General features: G+C 40.2%; 1 protein-coding gene across 3 annotated transcripts in view; it reads left to right on the forward strand.

Moving 5' to 3' along the window:
• The first annotated feature begins 479 nt into the window (after positions 1-479).
• Positions 480-25,405, forward strand: part of LOC311127947 (sorbin and SH3 domain-containing protein 1-like) — a 102,058-nt gene continuing 77,132 nt past the window's right edge. Inside the window, exons 1-5 of one of the 3 annotated variants that reach the window (XR_014613158.1) lie at positions 494-605; positions 17,603-17,698; positions 17,979-18,099; positions 18,547-18,641; positions 20,416-20,553. The gene's annotated coding sequence lies outside the window, so the exon portion shown is untranslated. Of the gene's footprint in view, positions 606-17,602; positions 17,699-17,978; positions 18,100-18,546; positions 18,642-20,415; positions 20,554-25,405 lie in introns of those variants that run through there. The other 2 variants (XR_014613159.1, XM_084159849.1) reach the window with 2 other exon arrangements.

Consider the following 25,405-nt stretch of genomic DNA (forward strand, 5'->3'; position numbering starts at 1 on the left):
TTGATGTTTAGTGTCAGTGTCAACCTGCACAGCACAACACATTATTGTTCGCTTACATTTTAGTGTATTTCATACAGCGAGTAACATGTAGCTTTCTTGAGAAGCCCAAGACAGATCCAATAGGCTACTCTTATGGTGTATTCATTTCTAACATTTGCACCTGTTGCTGAGTCACTGTGCACAGTGGTCAGAATACAACTGAAAAAAACACCAACTTCACCAAACGTACTATCACCTCATAGGCTACAATTCATAAAATGCATTCAATTAATCTTACATGAATTTCATATTTGACAAGAATGTATTTAATCAAATGATCCATCAACATTCTAATGATCATAAATGTGTAAGAAGCCTGTAATGTAAGAGTTTTTAAGATATCCCATAATATGACAGAGTCCTGAAGCTGCCTCGCTCGCTTTGCCTGTCCTCAAGGAGGGAAATACGCATGTAGCCAATGAGCAAGGAGTGAGGTACAATGCGTTGTCGGGGTGATTGGTGGGTACTTTGTAGCTCACTGTGCTGACTGTACATTATAGCACAGACCTCATTGCCGTGTGTGGGAGCAATATTGATAAGTAACACTGGATTGCAACTCTTCAAAGGTAAACGTTTGCATTTTATTGTCTGTCTCTCTCATATGCTTAATTTGCGCGTCAGATACTGTATATAGCCTACAAAAGCCAATTTACATCATGCCCATTTTGGGTAATTTCGCCCCCTTGGCAACAAATGCAACACATTTGTGTTTGATTCTGGGGCACGAGGGACTTGTAATGTCTCGAGTGTTTGATTGTAATTCAAATATTTGCCTATTACCTGCATTGGTGGGCTTTTATTGTATTCCACGTGGGACCAAAATGGCCTGGGACGTGGTCTTCGGACAGCAGTACGGTCGTTGTGTTGAAGCTATACTGCAGTAAAGACACATCCATCTGATATCTGCAACCATACATACGACCGCTGCTCATCCTTGTGTCGCACTAGACGCTAGTCTATAGTGTTGTAAAATAGAGTATCCCAAATCGTGGAACTGAAGAATGTAACGTTTATTATTGTCATGGAACGCTCTTTGCATGTTTTATCTGGTTACAAAAAGACAATAGCCTACAATTAGGCTACTGCACATTGTACAACATCACTTGTTTACTCTTGATTAGTTCACAATATTGTAGCTTTCATTATAGCAGAAATAACATATGGCAACATAGTATGTAGGTAAATACATGAATAACATCAGTGGTATGAATGGGCCTAATGTAATGCATATTATGCGGCACTGATAGGTAACCCCATTTAACTTGATTTGTGGGTACTGTACAAAAGGGACAGACAGTATAATGACATGTGGATGGATGGTTGTCTATTTAAAAACTAGCATTAATCTCAAAATGTGTGTGTGAATAGGCTGTGTGAGAGAAGGAAAAAATGAGTCAGAGCTCCTAAATTCCTATTCTTATTATCGTCTCTTGCATGCACAATGTCCATTCTAGTACATTGCTTTCCCCTGTACACTATAGGCCTACCCGGTTCTCTCTGTAATTAGTGTGTATGTGTAAAAATGACACAATGAATAAGATACTGCTGTCTCGACCTTCCGTACTGTGCTCTGCAGTTGGACATAAATATGATTACTGCATAACCCACTGTATGAGCTAAATAAAACCAAGAAATAAACAATATACCCCTCATGGTCAGAGAACCTCAACCTCCGGACAAATGCTATGGATTATGCTATTATTGATTGTCTTCACAAACCCCCATGTCACCCATAGACATGAAAGCAACTGAATGCCCCATAGGGACTGAATGTACAATAGTTATTGACACACTGAATGGTTACCTCCATGTTCAGACAGTTGTTTGACAAATAGGCTTCAGGCCAGGCTTCCTGATTTAACTGCATGTGACCTGAACTTCCACATGACCAGGGTTGCCAGGTCTAGCTAAAATTTATATACCAATGACCACTCAAAACCCACCCAAAAGGACTGAAAATTAGCCCACATTTTTTTTCCACAGCAAGAGAGGAGTTGCCAAATGTATACAATAAACCATTTTTCCATAACGTTATCGAGCCAATTAAGAAGGAATATTGACGTAACTTGTAACGACGTTAGAAGCAAAATTCGGTTTTCATCAAAATAATAATTATTGCGAACTATGACATGACGTAATAAACACATTTGAATATGTCGCAAGAGAAAAGATAATTCGCCCTTATTAAACTCGCCAGATCATTTTCCATCAATGGATGTTGATTTAACTCATCTGACTGCTATGATTAAGCAATAAGGCATGAGGGGGTATGTTATATGGCCTAAGGGCTGTTCTTAAGCATGACGCAAAGTGGAGTGCCTGGATACAGCCGTTAGCTGTGGTATATTGGCCATATACCACAAACCCCCGGGGTGCCTTATTATAAACTGGTTCTTAATGTAATTAGAACAGTAAAAAGTATTTTTTTGTCATACCCCTGGTATACGTCTGATATACCACGACTTTCAGCCAATCAGCATTCAGGGCTCAAACCCGGTTTATAATTGTAAATAAATCCCTTTTGCGCATGTGCATAACTGTAGATAAATCCGACAGGAGAGTTTGAGTGATGAAAGTTGGACAGAGGATCACGTAATCTCTGAGCAAGAAACACTTGGACAAACTTTTAAAAAAATAATGCTAGGCTATTTTCTGGCAATAGGTGCTGTTATTATGTGCCAGATGTTAAGACCATTTGCGAGATTCCAGTGATATAGTCATTTCAACATATTTATTGTATCAAATGGTAGCCTACAGTAGCCTACAATGGCATATAAATTTGATGGCCAACAGATGCAAATGTATCATTCTCCACATTTTTCATTGAGGACTTTTCCCCATAACAGAAGCACACGAGGGAGTCCCATAACTTCCATTTCAAATTTCCACTCCTGCTAAATAGTTAAATAGCCTACCTACAACTGGTAAAAAGTTGTCACAACGTGCGCGCGTGCTGCTCTTTCTTCTCTCACTCACATGACTCAGCCAATAGTGGACTGAGCTGCATGCTGCAGTGCTCTCTCAACACACACACACACACCTCTGGCCCTCCCCTTTTTTTTTTTATTCAGAGAAATGCCAATGGCGGCCGCGGTGCAACTTAGAAGTAGCCTAAAAACCCACAACCCGCAACCAATACATTTCCACACGCAATATCGTTTTCAAAGTAACCCAATTCCAGGAAAACTGTGGACATGGCAACCCTGCACATAGCAGGCAGGGGCACTGAGACCTTCAGTAAACACTGAATGACTGACCTCATGATTGACCTGTGAGCCGCTCAGGATGGAGTACATGACAACCCTTACAAAAAAACACATCAATTTTGGAGATTCACATGTGAAAATTGAAATAGCAGTTTCACATGTGAAATAGCAGTTCTCATGTTGAGCTTAAATTTCAAATGTGAAACCATATTTTCATGTGGGTCTTTCTATAAATAATGGAGCCAATGTGTGACATTGGGATCAACATTTCAAAATGTTTTGAAACAAAAATAAAAATGATTTTCATGCAGTTCCACATGTGTACTTAGAGGAATAAAAGTGAATATAACTCCACCTATACAACAACATAGGCCTAGGTCTATACATCTTTTAAGCTGGGTTCATACAGACATTGGCAAGTCAAATTCAAGGACTCTCAGGGACTTTTTCAAGCATTTAATTGTAATTTTCAAGGACCTCAATGTTATAGAACTTTATAATTTATATAATTGTAAATAAAGGGTCTAATATAGACCCCCCTCCCCTCCACACCCCAAAAAAAAGAAGTATGCCAAAAATTTCGATGCATTGGCAAGGCTTTTTTTAGGCCTTGCCAATGCATTGATATTCAAATTATTATTACATTCTAAAATATGTGAGAATAATGTGGACATTGCCTGACTAAATAGATTGGATGCATGCAAAGGTTTTGTATGGAAAGCAAAGTTGAAGCCAAACATTAGATGTTGTCGTCCTCATAATAACCGCAACAGAGTAGCGCAACACCCTTCAATTTGAAGTGGCGGGAAAAACGGATCAAAAATGAAATCATGGATAATTGTAAGGGAGCAAACCCGGTTTATAATTGTAAATAAATCCCTTTTGCGCATGTGCATAACTGTAGATAAATCCGACAGGAGAGTTTGAGTGATGATGCAAGCAGGATAACTTATAAATTGGCTAGAATATTACAAGGACTTTTCAAGCACCAAATATAGGAAATATCAGGCCTTGTATTATTTAAAACCACAGGTGTAAAGAACAGGAAGGCCCGCACACTGTTTAGGCTCCCAATTCACCGCTTTATTGACGTTTTGTTCCAAAATGGATCTTCATTTGACCTGACAAAGATCAGTTTTGGATCGAAACGTTGTCAATAAAACGGTGAATTGGGAGCATAAACAGTGTGCGGGGCTTCCTGTTCTTAACAAATATGATTTATTAGCCCAGCACCTATTTTTAAGGATGTGCGTACAGTGGCGTGTATTCATGGGTGCCAAGGGAAGCCAGGCTTCCCCAAATATTTGACCAATAAAAAAATAGTGGCTGAATCTCACCGGCGAAATCATCTGAACGAAGGAAACAGTGCCCCTCTGTCTCAGTATGTGTAGCCCATGTATCTGATGCTGTCTGGAACATAAGAGTAAGACATGTTGCCGCCGCCATAGCATTTGATTGATTGATGCCAGCAAGCATTTGGCCTGCCCTTGATAGCGTTGGGCTAAGCTGGTGCAGAAAAACTCCCCCCAAGGGAGGCCAGTTTGGACTTGGCTTCACACCAATCAAATCACATCCTAAGCAAAACATCATAATTGTCAAAAAAACGTGTCTGTTTCTGGTCTGCTTGTGTTGATGTCCTGCAGTAGCTAGCTTTCTAAATTGTCCCTGTCCTAAGCTATGGATGGAGATGGGGATTTTGAATTGTGGTTTTGTTAGCCAGTGATTGTCAAGCAAATAACTGTCGGTCTCACGGTAATTGACCGTTAATTAACATAAACACATTTAGCATCTCCTGGCTTCCACACATAGCCTACAAGCCACTGATGCAGACCTTTGGAACATCTACATTTAAAAAAGTCTAATAAATCCATGTAATATAGCCTACACTTTCACAATAAATCCATTATTTATTTTAGACAGGTCTAAAGAAGCATGATAGCATACTCTGAGTTGTCCTTATGTTAGGTCCTGATCTGGCTATGCCAAAAGGCTGTGGGCTACACTAGTTAATTTAGCAGACAAGACTTGCTTAGAATTCTGTGGCATTATTTTATAGCATGAAGAATACGATTAAACAAAGCTGAATAAAATAGAAATTATATTTTCTCCATACGATTTGAGGGAGTGTGCACATGCGGCTATTCTGTGTTGAGCAGTTAACAAATAAATAGGTATTCCTATATGCTTAATTTAGAGTTATTATTGTAACTATAGTTGTTCTACAAATGTTGGGCTGACTTTTAATACATTGTAAGGCTGCATGATGCGACTAATGATTTGAAAAAAGCCGCTTGAAAGGCATGAGCTCTGCATTGTTTTTCGCGCAGGCTGTACACACTAAATCAGTGACTCATTCACAATTTGACAAGCACTTGATAATGCCTAGAATTTCACGGTGGCATCCCCTTTGTGTGGCCGTAATGCACCCTAAAAAATTACATGCCTTTTGCAGCCAGTGGCTGTTGTGCCCTTCTCGCTGAGTGCTGCGCGCTCCATCACGTGATCGGGTCTTTCTCACATGCTAGAAGTAAAGACAGACACATTGGGGAAACACAAACATAGGCACATGCATACAAACACACGATAACATACGCACTATACACACACACGTACAGATGGATTTTGTGTTGTAGATACAGTTGAAGTCGGAAGTTTACATACACCTTAGCCAAATACATTTAAACTCAGTTTTTCACAATTCCTGACATTTAATCCTAGTAAAAATTCCCTGTCTTAGGTCAGTTAGGATCACCACTTTATTTTAAGAATTTGAAATGTCAGAATAATAGTAGAGAGAATGATTTATTTCAGTTTTAATCACATTCCCAGTGGGTCAGAAGTTTACATACACTCAATTAGTATTTGGTAGCATTGCCTTTAAATTGTTTAACTTGGGTCAAATGTTTCGGGTAGCCTTCCACAAGCTTCCCACAATAAGTTGGGTGAATTTTGGCCCATTCCTCCTGACAGAGCTGGTGTAACTGAGTCAGGTTTGTAGGCCTCCTTGCTCGCACACGCTTTTTCAGTTCTGCCCACAAATGTTCTATAGGATTGAGGTCAGGGCTTTGTGATGGCCACTCCAATACCTTGACTTTGTTGTCCTTAAACCATTTTGCCACAACTTTGGAAGTATGCTTGGGGTCATTGTCCAATTGGAAGACCCATTTGCGACCAAACTTTAACTTCCTGACTGATGTCTTGAGATGTTGCTTCAATATATCCACATCATTTTCCTTCCTCATGATGCCATCTATTTTGTGAAGTGCACCAGTCCCTCCTGCAGCAAAGCACCCCCACAGCATTATGCTGCCACCCCCCGTGCTTCACGGTTGGGATGGTGTTCTTCGGCTTGCAAGCAACCTCCTTTTTCCTCCAAACATAACGATGGTCATTATTGCCAAACAGTTCTATTTTTGTCTCATCAGACCAGAGGACATTTCTCCAAAAAGTACGATATTTGTCCCCATGTGCATTTGCAAACCGTGGTCTGGCTTTTTTATGGCGGTTTTGGAGCAGTGGCTTCTTCCTTGCTGAGCGGCCTTTCAGGTTATGTCGATATAGGACTCGTTTTATTGTGGATATAGATACTTTGTACCTGTTTCCTCCAGCATCTTCACAATGTCCTTTGCTGTTGTTCTGGGATTGATTTGCACTTTTCACACCAAAGTACGTTCATCTCTAGGAGACAGAACGCGTCTCCTTCCTGAGCGGTATGACGGCTGCGTGGTCCCATGGTGTTTATACTTGCGTACTATTGTTTGTACAGATGAACGTGGTACCTTCAGGCGTTTGGAAATTGCTCCCAAGGATGAACCAGACTTGTGGAGGTCTACAATTTTTTTTCTGAGGTCTTGGCTGATTTCTTTTGATTTTCCCATGATGTCAAGCAAAGAGGCACTGAGTTTGAAGGTAGGCCTTGAAATACATCCACAGGTACACCTCCAATTGACTCAAATGATGTCAAGTAGCCTATCAGAAGCTTCTAAAGCCATGACATCATTTTCTGGAATTTTCCAAGCTGTTTAAAGGTACAGTCAACTTAGTGTATGCAAACTTCTGACCCACTGGAATTGTGATACAGTGAATTATAAGTGAAATAATCTGTCTGTAAACAATTGTTGGAAAAATTACTTGTGTTATGCACAAAGTAGATGTCCTAACCGACTTGCCAAAACTATAGTTTGTTAACAAGAAATTTGTGGAGTGGTTGAAAAACGACTTTTAATGACTCCAACCTAAGTGTATGTAAACTTCCGACTTCAACTGTATGTGTGATTTTTTTATTTATTTAGAATGGACCATTATCATGCACCTGTATCGAAACAGGGGCAGCGGGAAAATAATACATGTAATCTATGCACTTAAATAGTGAATGGAAGATGCTTCTCCCCATGGTTTATTTTCATGCCAGCCAGGTAGGCTATACTCCTGTTGTAAATATAAGCAATGTGCTTAATATTAGGAAAGTTGAGAAATAAATATAGTAGGCCTAGCCTATAGAAAGTTGATCCTCCTCTTTTTAGTAGAGGCCACCAGTCTGTTTTCTCACGCAATTTCAAAGCCTATTGAAATGTTGCGCAACATGAGCTCATGGGCTCTGATGAAGTGTTTGAATATATTTGCATTGATGTTAGAGTGATTAGAGGGACAATAGAGTGCTGAGTACCAGGCGCCCATCAGCAGCATCAGAGCTTGGAGAAGCCTAATTACTTTGACGAAACGGTCACATGGAATTTGACTGCCTTCTTGACTCGTGACCACCGGTGTGGTGGTAATACGGTCACCGCAACAGCTCTACTTGTGGTTTTGACTTAATTCTCTGTACAGGCTAGGCTTGGGTGGTATACCGTATATACCTTATACCGGGGTATTTGGAAAAAGCCACAAGGTGGTTTTTCAATACCCTCAATACCAGGTGATCAAATTACAGTATGGAATTCACAACTAAATGTTTACCAGCTAGATATCTTATAACTACTAAGTTAACTGTGCTAAATGCTATGCAGTTATGCATTTGGTTTGCTAATTTAGTAGCTGTTAGCTATCTAGCTAAGATGCTGGAGGAAACAGGTACAAAGTATCTTCCAAAATCAAGCACTCGCTTGGTAACAGCAGAGAATCCCCTCCAGAATCAAGAGCCTTGCTGGGTAATATTTGTTTTGTGTGTGCAGCAATCTGTGAGTAGCATTTTGAGTTACTTGTATAGTTTAGGTCAGAAACTGTGCAAAATGTTCACAATGCGCTCCTTAGCATTTAGTTAGCCTTCTCTATGGGATTATACATGTACTTGTTAGCGTTGCTAACCTTTGGATTACAGAGTATCAGTGGGGTTTGAAAACAGCACCCCTTGTGTTCAGTGCCGGTATGACTGAATATCCCGGTGTGGCACAAGGTCGGTATGAAGGTATGACAATCTGGATACAGCCCAAGCCTAGTACAGGCCAATGATTATGACGGTTATTGTGATCTAACCAAAAATTCATAAATCGTGCCAATGGCCTAAGACAACTTGAAGTTCATTATGTAGCCTAGATATACAGTAAGAGTCAAAAGTTTGGACACGCCTACTCATTCCATGGTTTTTCTTTATTTTTACTATTTTCTACATTGTAGAATAATAGTGAAGACATCAAAACTATGAAATAACACATATGGAATCATGTAGTACACAAAGTGTTAAACAAATCTAAAAATATTTTATATTTGAGATTCTTCAAATAGCCACCCTTCGCCTTGATGACAGCTTTGCACACTCTTGGCATTCTCTCAACCAGCTTCATGAGGTAGTAACCTGGAATGCATTTCCATTACAAGGTGTGCCTTCTTAAAAGTTAATATGTGGAATTTCTTTCCTTCTTAATGAGTTTGAGCCAATCAGTTGGGTTGTGACAAGGTAGAGGTGGTATACAGAAGATAGCCCTATTTTGTAAAAGAGTCCATATTATGGCAAGAACAGGTCAAATAAGCAAAGAGAAACGACAGTCCATCATTACTTTAAGACATGAAGGTCAGTCAATACGGAACATTTCAAGAACTTTGAAAGTTTATTCAAGTGCAGTCGCAAAAACCATCAAGCGCTATGATGAAACTGGCACTCATGAGGACCGCCACAGGAATGGAAGACCCAGAGTTACCTCTGCTGCAGATGATAAGTTAATTAGCGTTACCAGCCTCAGAAATTGCAGCCCAAATAAATGCTTCACTGAGTTCAATTAACAGACACATCTCAACATCAACTGTTCAGAGGGGACTGTTTGAATCAGGCCTTCATGGTCGAAATTGCTGCAAAGAAACCACTACTAAAGGACACCAATAATAAGAAGAGACCTGCTTGGGCCAAGAAACACGAGCAATGGACATTAGACCGGTGGAAATGTGTCCTTTGGTCTGGAGTCCAAATTTCAGATTTTTGGTTCCAACCGCCGTGTCTTTGTGAGACGCGGTGTGGGTGAATGGATGATCTCCACATGTGTATTTCCCACCGTAAAGCATGGAGGAGGAGGTGTTATGGTGTGGGGGTGCTTTGCTGGTGATGTCTGTGATTTATTTAGAATTCAAGGCACACTTAACCAGCATGGCTACCACAGCATTCTGCAGCGATACGCCATCCCATCTGGTCTGGGCTTAGTGGGACTATCATTTGTTTTTCAACAGGACAATGACCCAACACACCTCCAGGCTGTGTAAGGGCTATTTTACCAAAAAGGATAGTGATGGAGTGCTGCATCAGATGACCTGGCCTCCACAATCCCCCGACATCAACCCAATTGAGATGGTTTGGGATGAGTCTGACCGCAGAGTGAAGGAAAAGCAGCCAACAAGTGCTCAGCATATGTGGGAACTCCTTAAAGACTGTTGGAAAAGCATTCCAGGTGAAGCTGGTTGAGAGAATGCCAAGAGTGTGCAAAGCTGTCATCAAGGTAAAGGGTGGCTATTTGAAGAATCTCAAATATAAAATATTTTTAGATTTGTTTAACACTTTGTTTACTACATGATTCCATATGTGTTATTTCATAGTTTTGATGTCTTCACTATTATTCTACAATGTAAAAAATAGTTTAAAAAAAGAAAAACCCTTGAATGAGTAGGTGTGTCCAAACTTTTGACTGGTACTGTATGTAGTCTAGTAGGCTCACCTTAACTAGCTAGCTAGCTGGTTCATTGTTGCCCGTGCGAGGAAGTTAGGCTAACAAGCATTTTAGCTAAGTAGCCCATGACAACAAACTAAGCGTACTGTATGACAGAGCCATAGACTGTTTTGACAACATGAAAGAGAGGATGACATAGTCTACAAGTAGTGTGAGTCAACTAGGGCTGTCTGGCAGGTAGGAGCGGGGTTGGGGTAAACACGGAAGACACATTTCAGTTGAATGCATTCAGTTGTACAACTGACTAGGTACCCCCTTTTCCCCAACAAAAATACATCTTGGTTGACCGAAAGTCGTCTGTTCTTTCGACCAATCGGTTGGTCGACATTTTTAAACGTGTATTTGTCAATATATAGACACACCGTATGTGTTTTAACAAAATCAGCTATATGTATTGAGCTTGTGTGATGCTTTAAGTTTACGGTTTGATGAAATAAGACAAATGCCTCAAGAGGGCGCCAGAGATCTAGATAACCAGGAGAAAAAAAACCTTAACCTAATCCAACTTTTCTCCTCCCGCTCCTGCTGGCTTTCGCAGATTCTGCCATTACTCTCCTGAAGTTGCCAGTAATAGGCTACATGAGGAGCCGGCAACCTTTCTCATGTGGAATGCCAATTTATCTTACCATTTCTACCGATCTGTGTGCCAGTTACGGTTTTCATATGCACATTTTCATTAAACAGTTTAATTTAATTTATAATAACGTCTTCATATCTCAAAATCATTGTCATGTAGTTAATCAAAATTCTATCCAAATCTAAATGAAAATTATACAAACATAAAATGTAACTTCTATTGCCATTGCCAACTATGTAAAAATAGCCTACATAAAACCAACAAATAAAAACATTGCAGCCTGCAGGTAGAAAATATCCTGATAATATAAATATCCTATAAATCATATTGGCTACACATGGCCTGTCAGCAACAAACTTGTAACATTGTATCAACTATTAATTTGGGTCCAGCCCAAAGCTTCCACTAGCAAACTTGCAACATTGTATAAAATATTCTGGTCCCTGAGAGTTTCCCGCACCAGTGAGCTCGAGACAGACACAGCTGTTGGCTATTTGCGCAAGGGATAAGAAGCAGTGTGGACTATCATTTGTTCTACTGCTTGAGCTCCTGTTCCTCTTATAGAATATTAGCTCAAAAGTATTGTGGAGCTCCTGCACCTAAATATGAACAGTACCAGCACCCAAAATGAGTACCGGAACCTATTTCAGTCCAAGTCAAGTAATCAGGTAGGCCTATTTTATGACATTTCCACTGGCTCAGAGCATAACATTTTTCCCTTTCACGCTGAGTGGTTATCGAAAGGGAGAGAGCTGGAAAGATTTTTCAAATACATTGAGGAACTATTATAATTCTCAATGGATGTAAAAACAGAATTAGTTTGCTTGCTGTTTGAGATGAAGAAAACATTGCTTTGAGAAGCTCCACAGGTCATTAGTGGTGGTGCGTTAAGCCAATCAGAAATACTATCAGATCCCCAAATGGGCAAGTTTATATGCCTACATGTGTATGCAGGCTAGGTAGTCTATAGGCCTGCTTCTATCCGTGCATGTCCTTACTCAACATTGACAGGAGCACTTCAAACAAAAGACAATGACTAAATTGACAAAACTCGTAAATGGAATGAAATAAACCAAAACTTGTTTCTCACAAGTGTAGCATAGGTTGTGCACTCTGCAAACACTGTGTCCACTCCGACAATGAGAACGGTAAGGCTGGAATAACAATATTGAATGCATTAAAATAAATTACCGTAACCAAAGTAACAAACGTTGTAGATTAAAAATGATAGGAATTAACGGTAAATGTACTACTGGTGATTTATGTAATGGGGAATTGATATACACTAACGATCAAACGCAAACAATTCACACAATGAAGTTATGAAACAATGAATGTGCACAAATTGGCGGGAGAGAGCGCATTCTGGAGAGAGGTGCATTGTGCATCTGGGCGCATGGTCAATCCGACGTCTGCATTGGCCACGCAGCATTTACGGTGACATGGCCTCAGCAGAAATCAGGGCATTCATACTTCTAGCATGCATCAGGAGGCTCCGCAATTGCGTCACACCCTCCAAATGGAGCCTCCAACCACATTTTCGGATCAAGCATAAATTGGCTTTTACTTTAGGCCTCCGCAATGGATTAGTTCACTGAAATGGGCTCAATCTCGGTCGACCAACAGCCTAACGACCAAACAATCGACCAGTCGACTAATTGGGGTCAGCCCTAGAGTCAACGTTTTATTTTTTACTTACACACACAGAAATCAGCACCATGGACAGCCACATGATATTTAGCAACATTGATTGGACTAAATCGTTTTTGGTATCTTTATGTTTGTTTTCAGTGTATTAAACTAAGCATATATAGCCTTGTTGATTTGATGATGTTTAAATGTTTAAGTTAAAATGGTGCTGGAATAGCGGAGGCAGTGCGCCTTTGTGCTGACTTGCAGTAGCTAACTCCGTGGTTCTAAATCAGTAGTTATTTAGTAAACTGTCAAAAACATGAACTTGCTTGACCATGCTGCAGGTCATATAACTGTTTGTTAATTGCAAAATTTGCTTTGTGGACTTCACCGGACAGATTTTGCTCTACGGTTTTGTGATGAAACAAATGTATGTGTAGTTGAATTTATTCTGCCACTGTGTGACTGCCTTTTTGTTGTCACGGCCTTATTGTGTATCACGGTGGCGTATGAACAAATTAGTTATAGAGCAAACAACGTAAATATCACAACATAGGTTGTAATATGGTTTTTTACTGGCTTGGCTTCCTCAGTCATATTACCCACAGACCGCTACTGTGTGCATATCACCACAAACTTTTCTAACATTGCAGGTGTAACATGGAAAACAAAATGTATTTGTCATGTTATCATTACCAGATCATATTGTGAATAAGCCCACTAGGCTATGTAATTTGTTGTCATTATATCCAGAATAATTAATAGGAATAGTGTTGGGTGTTGCGCAATAGCCTATCCTACACAATTGCGTACAGTAGTCTCGTTGTCCAAGCCGAGGCACAAAAACATATGAAAACATGAACACTTGATGCTTTCTCTGTTAAATCTAACGAGTCCTTGCTGTAAATCAAGCAGACAACAGATGATCAACATCAATTCGCTAGGGATATTAGATCCAACATGGATCCAGGTACAACTGTCTTCACCGGGGTAACGAATGAGACACCAAAATATTCTGGGCATTCCTCGCAAACACCTTTTTTCCAGCACTTGGGCTGTTGCATCGCATGCACTATCACAACAGCTGTTCGTCACTTGACTGTCTTTTGTTGAAAGCAAGTCTAAGAAGCGGTAGATCTGTTCTATGTGCGCTATTTCTATGCTTCCCGTGCTTAAGTTTTGTTTTTGCGTCTTTTACTTAACATTTTTGTACTCCAGCTTCAAACAGCTGAAAATACAATATTTTTGGTTATGGAAAATATATTTCACAGCGGTTTAGATGGTAAAATGATTATCTACACTATACTTGCTTGTTTTGTCACATAAACAGTGATTTCTGCTAAGTATCAAGGTAAGTTGGTGACTCTTTCACTTAGAAGCATTTGATTTTGGCCTCCCGAGTGCCGCAGTGCTAGCTGTGCCACTAGAAATCCTGGTTTGAGTCCAGGCTCTGTCGCAGCCGGCCGCGACTGGGAGACCCATGGGGCGGCACACAATTGGCCCAACGTCTTCCAGGTTAGTGGAGGGTTTGGCCGGCAGGGTGTATTCTTGTCCCATCGCGCACTAGCAACTCCTGTGGCGGGCTGGGCGCAGTGCACACTGACATGGTCGCCAGGTGTACGGTGTTTCCTCCGACACATTGGTGCGGCTGGTTAAGCGGGCATTGTGTCAAGAAGCAGTGCGGCTCGGCTGGGTTGTGTTTCGGAGGACGCACAGCTCTCGACCTTCGACTCTCCCGAGTCCGTACGGGAGTTGCAGCGATGGGACAAGACTGTAACTACCAATTGGATACCATGAAATTGGGGAATAAATACATTGCAAACTGAAAGAGTCACCGCCTTACCTTGATACTTAAAGATGCACTATGCAGAAATCACAGTTTGTCACAAAACAAGCAAGTATAGTGTAGAGAATAATTGTACCATCTAAACTGCTGTGAAATATATTTTCCATACCCAAAAATATTGTATTTTCAGCTGTTTGAAGCAAGTGTACAAAACCGAAAGCAAAAGACACAAAAACAAAACTTAAGCAAGGGAAGCATAGAAATAGCGCACATAGAACAGATCTACTGCTTCTTATGAAAATTGTCAAAATCTGATATGCAGTTTCACTTGTGAAAAACTCTCTCGTGAAAATCTCACGTTCACATGTGGAATTGCAAGTTCACGTGAAAATCAATCACTTGGGAAAATATAATGTGCAGTTTCACATGTAAAAACCAATACATGTAAAAATCACATTTGCTGTTTAACTTTTAGAAACAGTCACGTGAAAATCTAACTTTAACATAAGGAATTTGTTACATTCCCACAAGACAAACTCAATATGCCACTCACAACAAAGGGAACTAACAAAGAAAATCACTTTGACAACCAAAATAAAACAGAAAGGGGTTTTGAAAGGCACCCATGTGGGTGCCCACTGAAAGTTGCCAAAGCCACTAGTAAGGGGTTCTAAAAGACACCCACTAGATTTGCCTCTGAAAACACAAACTAAAAGAAAAACCCATAACAACTTAGAATAGGGCGTAAAAAGAATATGGAGCAAAACAAATATGGAAAACACCAAAAATCTGGCTTCTTTCAAACTTAAACTGTTGAGCTCAAAACCAACATCTCTCAAGCTTCACTGGAGCACTGGGCTGGCCACTCTTAAATAGCACCTAGGCTAGCACAGGTGAAACACCTTCCGACTAACGAGATGGACAAGCCAGCACAGGTGTAACATACTTACTAACGAGGTGATACCAATCAGTGTGCCCTATGTGCTAACGTGCTACCTCGAAATAGAAATAGAAAAAACAAAACCTGTAACAATTTGCAAGTTCACATGTGGTGGTAAAATAGTGTTATTCTCCTCACATGTGAAAAGGTGGTGTTTCCACATGTGGAATGGCTAATTATTTAAAAAGGTAAATTAGCCTTCCTGAGTATTATAAATTCAAAAATTATTACAAATTGTTAAAAATAAGGAAAATCCGAACTATCCAAATAAAGTGTGACAATGATGTATTATTTCTGAGCCATCCATTCTGAGTGTTACTGCTGCAGGCACGTCTCACTGCTTCTTACATTGGTCAGTGATCGTTGGAAGAAGCTCAATGAAAAGAACAGAGAAGCTAGCGGCCCGTGTGTCCATATTTATTATTTTTAACATGTAAAAATTAGCGCTGTCAGAGTTAAACAGTTAACTCAAGTTAACTTTTAGTAATTTTAATGCATTCTTTATTATTTTTTTGCATTGTCTGAAAACGTTCAAAATACACTGAAAACATCCAAAATACATTATCTATACAGCTAAAAACCATAATACGATGTCAAAACAGGGCTTAAAGAAAGTGTGTTTATCAATTTACTTGATTCTGCTAACCGTTACTTAGGACAAAATCTAAACGGCAATATTCTTGCAATTCTTTTTTTATAAAAAATCTATGGGATTATAATGATGACAGAACTACATGAGTTTGTATTTTGAATTTCGTGGTCGCACATTCAGATTCATGGTTGCAAGTACGATAATTTAATTTCGCAAGCTTGTATCATGATGTGTGGAAGAAAAAATTAAAAACGGTCTCAAACTTGTAACTTGACATTTGAATACATTCATTAACATTTGCAAACAACTTATTTTCAGAATTATTGCAAGTCCATTTACGACTATGAATATTTTGCTGGGAATCAAAAATACACTTGCAGATTTTGAATGTGCACGCGCTCGGAGTTCTGTCACTGTTCCCTCTGCCAAAACCACAGCCGCCTAACCATTGGATGGATTGTTCCATCAATCAAATATCAGGAAGTAGCTACCCACATGAGCAAGAGAGGATGAGGTAAAGAAAAGCAAAAATATCTACTTGAAGGTAATCATCTCTTTTATCTGTGTACATCGATTCTTTAGGTGAAAAGGCATGACAGTAGTTTGCTTATCATGTGAAATATAATGGTACATTTCAGACAAACTCAAGACCAGCCATTGCATTGACAGCCACTGTTGTGTTAGCTATCTGGCCTCTGACATTCATCCTGGCTTTACCATCAACTGGCTAGCTTTATCAGGCAGCTTTAGATACGAGGGGAAAACGAATATATTTGCTAGTTAACCATCTGATTGATAGTTTTGTCAAAGTCGCGTCAATTCAAATCTGGTATTAGGAACAAAAGAGGTCAACACGACTTCTAAGATATACTAGTTATTTTAATTAATGCAAAAACCTTCAATGGTAAATATGATGTTTCGTATATACGGGCTCTCTGAAATACCTCACAGGGCGCTTCAGAGAACTAACAACATTGTTTTAGAAACAATACCCAAATACTCTGACAGAGAAAGTTTCCCACTTCTCTGCTGGCCAATTAGAGTAGAGGACTGAGTGTGGTTTAAACTTACTCAGCCAATCCATTGATTCAGGGGTTGGTCTCATCTCCTCGGCGCCATTTGTTGCACACTTCAGCCAGGCACAAGATTATCATAACAACCTATCATAGTGAGAAGAGCCAGCTCCCTTAGACATCATTCCTACATCCAAGGAAGGCTCACAGATCACAAAGAACCAGTATAGTCTAGCATTTGAAGACACATCCTTATCTCATTTTACCCCCTAAAACAGCTCTTCACATCAATCACAGCCTTGCCAGGTGTCACAGCCTACATTAGCCCAGTCAAGAATGCATTCTTTCTAAGTTAGTCATCCCATCAATTTAGGAGAATGATAAATCCCCAATAGTTTATATAAATGCCATTAATGTTAGCTAGATAGCTAGCGAAATTGAAACTGTTGGGGGATAGGTAGCTAGCTAACTCCCACCATCCTCACTGCAGTGTAGCTAATGTTAGCTAGGTTTCTAGAAAATAAAAACTACTAACTACAGCTATATTTGCTAGCTATATTTTAAAGACTTGTTACTGACTTTTTAACACTTTTTGTCAAACTTCTTCATTCCACTGCCTGTTTATTGATTTAAGATTAATTTCTTCCCCCGCTCTGCTCTTTTCCTCAGGTTAAAGCACATTCCTAACACCCAGACAGATGTAAAGAACTTGGGAACCTCCAAGCCACCAGGAAAATCATCTTGTACTTGGAGTTTATTCACAAGGTTAGAAATAAATAGATCCACACATGTTATTCTCTATCATGCAGAGTTGTAGCTAAACTTGTAACTTGGGGAGTTCATTAAATAATACAGACATTGGTGATTTCTGTCCCACGGGACTAAAATGTGCACGTTTTTGTTCAATTTAGACCACAATTAGTTGAATGAGGTGTTAGTGAAGTGGTGGAACAAAAACCTGTATATGCCTATGTAAAGAACCTATGGCTGTCATGACTTCAATTGACTAAATACAGTTACCATTTTATTTTGTTAATCTATGCAGGTTTGTCGTATGATTTCCGGGCACCTGGTGGAGATTAATACAACAATACTCCAAGGCAGGCCATTTCCCTGCATCCAGGTTGATGCCTGTGACCAGCAGGAACATGGAGCACTCCATGTCAGTAAGTCATGCATATATATATTTTTTATATGTATAGCTAATACTCCACTCATATGAGGAGTGGAGAAGCCCTATGCACCATAAACCTGTATACTCCTGGAGTAACTCCCTGTCAGAGATACTGTGATTAGAGGGTTTTGCAGGAGGCCCTGGGCCAATGGGAGGTCAGGGATGAGGGCTTAGGGGTCAGAGAGAGTGAGAGTGAAATTACAGACATGAAGATACAACTTCAATCACAGAGTAAGGCTGTGGGGAAAATGCTGTTTTACATTTTTAATTGGTTGATGGATAGTCTTTGCAACTTTTCTGACGGACAGCACAAGACAAGCCGTCTTTAACACATCCATTTGTCTGATTGGACCCTTATAGTCCTCAATCAACAATGTAAATGTTAACTCTTGCTTTCTCTTTCAAGAGTATTCAGTACCTTTTATCCATCTCTCTACAGGGGCTACAGACACAGAATATTCCAAGGACCTCCAGAGCCTTCAGACCAACTACCTGCGATCTCTCCAGAGCACAGAGAAGTAAGCTCTGCTGGTGGTAATATACTTTATGCGCACTATGTAAACCTCCTTCACTATGGCGGTCTGTGTGAGGTCATATAGCATATTATAAACCGGGTGGTTCGAGCCCTGAATGCTGATTGGCTGACATACCACGGGTATGACAAAACATTTTTACTGCTCTAATTACATTGGTAACCAGTTTATAATAGCAATAAGGCACCTCGGGTTTGTGGTATATGAAAATATCACATTTACATAAGTATTCAGATCCTTTACTCAGTACTTTGTTGAAGCATCTTTGTAGCGATTACAGCCTCGAGTCTTCTTGGGTATGATGCTACAAGCTTGGCACACCTGTATTTGGGGAGTTTCTCCCATTCTTCTCTGCAGTTCCTCTCAAGCTCTGTCAGGTTGGATGGGGAGCGTCGCTGCACAGCTATTTTCAGGTCTCTCCAGAGATGTTCGATCGGGTTCAAGTCCGGGCTCTGGCTGGGCCACTCAAGGACATTCGGAGACTTGTCCCGAAGCCACTTCTGCGTTGTCTTGGCTGTGTGCTTAGTGTCGTTGTCCTGTTGGAAGGTGAACCTTCGCCCCAGTCTGAGATCCTGAGCACTCTGGAGCAGGTTTTCATCAAGGATCTCTCTGTACTTTGCTCCGTTCATTTTTCCCTCGATCCTACTAGTCTCCCAGTCACTGCCGCTGAAAAACATCCCCACAGTATGATGCTGCCACCACCATGCTTCACCATAGGGATGGTGCCAAGTTTCCTCCAGACGTGATGCTTGGCATTCAGGCCAAAGAGTTCAATCTTGGTTTCATCAGACCAGAGAATCTTGTTTCTCATGGTCTGAGAGTCCTTTAGGTTCCTTTTGGTAAACTCCAATAGGGCTGTCATCTGCCTTTTACTGAGGAGTGGCTTCCGTCTAGCCACTATCATAAAGGCCTGATTGGTGGAGTGCTGCAGAGATGGTTGTCCTTCTGGAAGGTTCTCCCATCTCCACAGAAGAACTCTGGAGCTCTGTCAGAGTGACCATCGGGTTCTTGGTTACCTCCCTGACCAAGGCCCTTCTTCCCTGATTGCTCAGTTTGGCCGGGCGGCCAGCTCTAGGAAGAGTCTTGGTGGTTCCAAACTTCTTCCATTTAAGAATGGAGGCCACTGGGTTCTTGGGGACTTTCAATGCTGTAGGAATTTGTTGGTACCCTTCCCCAGATCTGTGCCTCGACACAATCCTGTCTCAGAACTCCATGGACAATTCCTTCGACCTCTTTGCTTGGTTTTTGCTCTGACATGCACTGTCAACTGTGGGTCCTTATATAGACAGGTATGTGCACCTTTCCAAATCATGTCCAATCAATTGAATTTACCACAGGTGGACTCCAATCAAGTTGTAGAAACATCTCAAGGATGAGCAATGGTAACAGGATGCACCTGAGCTCAATTTCGAGTCTCATAGCAAAGGGTCTGAATACTTATGTAAATAAGGTATTTCTGTTTATTAATACATTTGCAAACATTTCTATACCTGTTTTTGTTTTGTCATTATGGGGTATTGTGTGTAGATTGAAGGAATAAAAAATAATTTTATCCATTTTAGAATAAGGCTGTAACGTAACAAAATGTGGAAAAAGGGAAGGGGTCTGAATACTTTCCGAATGCACTGTACCACACCCCCTCTGGCCTTATTGCTTAATTGTTTAGGGCCACTGGTTGGATTTGATTTACTGTACTCACTCAAACTCATGCACTCTCCTCCCTCTAAGTCTCCCAGACTTTTATAAAAACGAACTTGTCATCCCCATATTCCCAGGTGAGACTGCAGGGCAATGGAACTCTAGAGCAGCACATAAAAATACCTGCCACCCTCAGGAAGGATGCAACTATCAAGGCTTTAAATGGTCAAATTTGGGGGATGACCACCAAATGCAATAAAGTTTGGTATAAACTACTCATGTTCATTTTTTTGTAGGTTTGTACTCTGGTAACTTAAACATCTGACAACATGCATACTTTCTCCATCAAGACAACACTTAGAGCTTATGATTTAAAAACGTTTAAAACCAATGAAATACGACATCACACAGGTGTGCCAACTAAAATATATTCCCAGACAAGACTGAAGGATAGGACAAATAGGCTGCGTTTAGACTGGCAGCCCAATTCTGATATTCTTTTAACTAATTGGTATTTTGACCAATCAGATCAGCTCTGAAAAGAGCTGATGTAAAGAAATCTGATGTGATTGTTCAAAAGACCAATTAGTGGAAAAAATATCAGAATTAGGCTGCCAGTCTACACAGCCAGGTACAGGTGAATATAAGTCAGTTCTTGTGTTCGTAGCAGTTTGTATGAATTTGAGTTGTAACGTACAGTACATGTTAAATGGCTACGAGACAGAGATCAGGACACTCTTGCTGTAATCAAAGGGGAAGGTACCACTGAAGGCCCCCGTATTCAGTCAGGCAGCTTGAAGCAGATGTGTGTCACCATCCAGGCCTTTGTCACAGCATGCAGTGGTCTGATAGGGAGATGACAAATTCATTATGTACCTTTCATCACCAAAGCCGTGTTAGCATTTACTGCACATGTTGCTGAACAATCCAAGCATTTTGTTAGTATCATTGATCTAAATGGCCAATTCACATACAATATCCAATTCATAAGAATTGACTAATACCTCTAGGGTCCTGTGGTGGTCTGGCAGCATGTTTCTTTCTAGTGATCTTACTCCCTCTCCACCTGAAATGCAATAACAAAAACATGAATAACAATGCGCCTAGTCAGTAACTTGGGTAACTAGGCTAATTAAAACACTCATGTAAATGTGCACATCAGCGAAATGATACCCAACCAATATAGCCTAGTAGTCTATTTGCAGTGAAATTGGGAGGGGTATTTTTCTTACCAACTTTTTCAGTCACCAATTAATCAATAAACAGGCAGTGGAATGAAGTAGTTTGACAAAAAGTGTTCAAAAGTCAGTAACAAGTCTTTAAAATATAGCTATCAAATATAGCTATAGTTAATTGTTTTTATTTTCTGTAAACCTAGCTAACATTATCTACACTGCAGTGAGGATGGTGGGAGTTATCTAGCTACCTTTCCCCCAGCGGTTTCAATTTAGCTAGCTATCTAGCTAACGTTAATGGAATTTAAATAAACTATCAATCAGATGGTTAACTGGCAAGTATATTTGTTTTCCCCTCGTATCTAAAGTTGCCTGATGGTAGCCAGTTGATTGTAAAGCTAGGATGAATGTCAGAGGCCAGATGACTAACTCAACAGCGGCTGTCAATGCAAGGCTGGTCTGGAGTTCGTCTGAAATGTACCATTATATTTCACATGATAAGCAAACTACTGTCATGCCGTTTCACCAAAAAATTCGGTGTACACAGATAAAAGAGACTATTACCTTCAAGTAGATCGTTTTGGTTTTATTTACCTCATCCTCTCTTGCTCATGTACAGTGGGGGAAAAAAAGTATTTAGTCAGCCACCAATTGTGCAAGTTCTCCCACTTAAAAAGATGAGAGAGGCCTGTAATTTTCATCATAGGTACACCTCAACTATGACAAACAAATTGAGATTTTTTTTCTCCAGAAAATCACATTGTAGGATTTTTAATGAATTTATTTGCAAATTATGGTGGAAAATAAGTATTTGGTCACCTACAAACAAGCAAGATTTCTGGCTCTCACAGACCTGTAACTTCTTCTTTAAGAGGCTCCTCTGTCCTCCACTCGTTACCTGTATTAATGGCACCTGTTTGAACTTGTTATCAGTATAAAAGACACCTGTCCACAACCTCAAACAGTGAAACTCCAAACTCCACTATGGCCAAGACCAAAGAGCTGTCAAAGGACACCAGAAACAAAATTGTAGACCTGCACCAGGCTGGGAAGACTGAATCTGCAATAGGTAAGCAGCTTGGTTTGAAGAAATCAACTGTGGGAGCAATTATTAGGAAATGGAAGACATACAAGACCACTGATAATCTCCCTAGATCTGGGGCTCCACACAAGATCTCACCCCGTGGGGTCAAAATGATCACAAGAACGGTGAGCAAAAATCCCAGAACCACACGGGGGGACCTAGTGAATGACCTGCAGAGAGCTGGGACCAAAGTAACAAAGCCTACCATCAGTAACACACTACGCCGCCAGGGACTCAAATCCTGCAGTGCCAGACGTGTCCCCCTGCTTAAGCCAGTACATGTCCAGGCCCGTCTGAAGTTTGCTATAGTGCATTTGGATGATCCAGAAGAGGATTGGGAGAATGTCATATGGTCAGATGAAACCAAAATAGAACTTTTTGGTAAAAACTCAACTCGTCGTGTTTGGAGGACAAAGAATGCTGAGTTGCATCCAAAGAACACCATACCTACTGTGAAGCATCGGGGTGGAAACATCATGCTTTGGGGCTGTTTTTCGCAAAGGGACCAGGACGACTGATCCGTGTAAAGGAAATAATGAATGGGGCCATGTATCGTGAGATTTTGAGTGAAAACCTCCTTCCATCAGCAAGGGCATTGAATAATAATATAATAATAATAATAAGCCATTTAGCAGACGCTTTTATCCAAAGCGACTTACAGTCATGCGTGCATACATTTTTGTGTATGGGTGGTCCCGGAGATAAAACGTGGCTGGGTCTTTCAGCATGACAATGATCCCAAACACACCGCCCGGGCAACGAAGGAGTGGCTTCGTAAGAAACATTTCAAGGTCCTGGAGTGGCCTAGCCAGTCTCCAGATCTCAACCCCATAGAAAATCTTTGGAGGGAGTTGAAAGTCCGTGTTGCCCAGCGACAGCCCCAAAACATCACTGCTCTAGAGGAGATCTGCATGGAGGAATGGGCCAAAATACCAGCAACAGTGTGTGAAAACCTTGTGAAGACTTACAGAAAACGTTTGACCTGTGTCATTGCCAACAAAGGGTATATAACAAATTATTGAGAAACTTTTGTTATTGACCAAATACTTATTTTCCACCATAATTTGCAAATAAATTCATTACAAATTCTACAATGTGATTTTCTGGATTTTTTTTTCTCATTTTGTCTGTCATAGTTGACGTGTACCTATGATGAAAATTACAGGCCTCTCTCATCTTTTTAAGTGGGAGAACTTGCACAATTGGTGGCTGACTAAATACTTTTTTCCCCCCACTGTAGGTAGCTACTTCCTGATATTTGATTGATGGAACAATCCATCCAATGGTTAGGCAGCTGTGGTTTTGGCAGAGGGAACTGATTGGTCAGGAGTAAAATTTACTTTCAAATCTCTTCCTACAAATTTACTAAACTTTCTACAACGTGACAACAGTGACAGAACTCCGAGCGCGCGCACATTCAAAATCTGCAAGTGTATTTTTGATTCACAGCAGAATATTCATAGTCGTAAATGGACATGCAATAATTCTGAAAATAAATTATGTTTGCATGTTCACATTAAAACTTCAAAATTAGTGTTGGCCCTCTTTGTCGATTGGTCAAGATGTTGGCTTCTCCCGTGGGAGTTCTGCCAGTTACAAAGCACACGTGAAATGTATAATATCACGTGAAATGTTGGGTAACCACATGTCTAAGTTATGTGAAAAATAGGTGTCCGAAAACCACGTGTCTGACTCACGTGTCTTTTTGACATTTTTCACGTGATTTTATAAAAATTCATGTGAAACGTCACACGTGTCTGAAAACCACGTGTCTGGCTCATGTGAAAATGTCACGTGAATTATTATAATTCTTTCAACCTGTGATATTGTTTGCTTAATTTACGTGTCAACACAATAATGTTTCTGTGTAAACATCTACACCCATGTATAACATGACTCTGTCCAATCCTGCTGTCTATTGTCTAAGGGCATCTCTCTTTGGCAGAAACATTTAACATGAACATGACATACTGATCAATATGCTGAATGGGCGACACATTCTTTAACAGTTGGTGAAAAATCTATAGTGCTAACAAACCCTATGTGCTATGTCATTTAGAATTAACGAGCCCCACATACTGTATTTATGCACTCTATTTAACCTATTAGCAAGTAGAAAACCTTCATATCAAACCTGTCCTGTTAGTCTTTATCAGGCATCCCTCAATCTCTATTTTGGTGATAACTTTTATCCATCCTAAGTATTTCCTCATGTTCAGCCATAGTCTGCCTTAGTCTTCATATATTGACATACTGTATGTCCAATGGCACAGGTGCATTGCAAACTCAAATGTCACCCATAACATGTGAACAGATGGCACACACTCACACGTAGACACACTTTCACACTCTTTCACACTCTTCACAAACGCTGCTGCTACTGTTTATTATCTATCCTTATTGCCTAGTCACTTTTACCCCTACCTACATGTACATATTACCTAAATTACCTCAACTACATCGTACCCCTGCACATTGACTCGGTACCGGTACTCCTTGTATATAGCCTCGTTATTTTAATTTTATTGTGTTACTATTTCCTTTTTTTATTTTGCTAAATGTTCTTACTTTTTAACTCTGCATTGTTGGGAAAGGGCTCGTAAGTAAGCATTTCACGGTAAAGTCTACACTGGTTGTATTTGGCGCATGTGACAAATAACATTTGATTTAATTGTACTTTAAGTACAATGAATAGTTATTTTTGAGACAAATGTCTATGTCTGGTTGTTTCTGTCTTCCTGTCTTCCCAGGCGTGTGATTTATTTTTTGTGTTGAGCGGTTAATATTTGATAAACCCTGTTTACAGTCATGTTACTTGGATCCCGTTGAAGTGAGAGGAACAACCATGAGACACGAATCAAAACAGAA

The sequence above is a fragment of the Coregonus lavaretus genome (assembly GCF_964263955.1).
Source record: "Coregonus lavaretus genome assembly, chromosome: 1".
In the NCBI taxonomy this organism is placed as follows: domain Eukaryota; kingdom Metazoa; phylum Chordata; class Actinopteri; order Salmoniformes; family Salmonidae; genus Coregonus; species Coregonus lavaretus.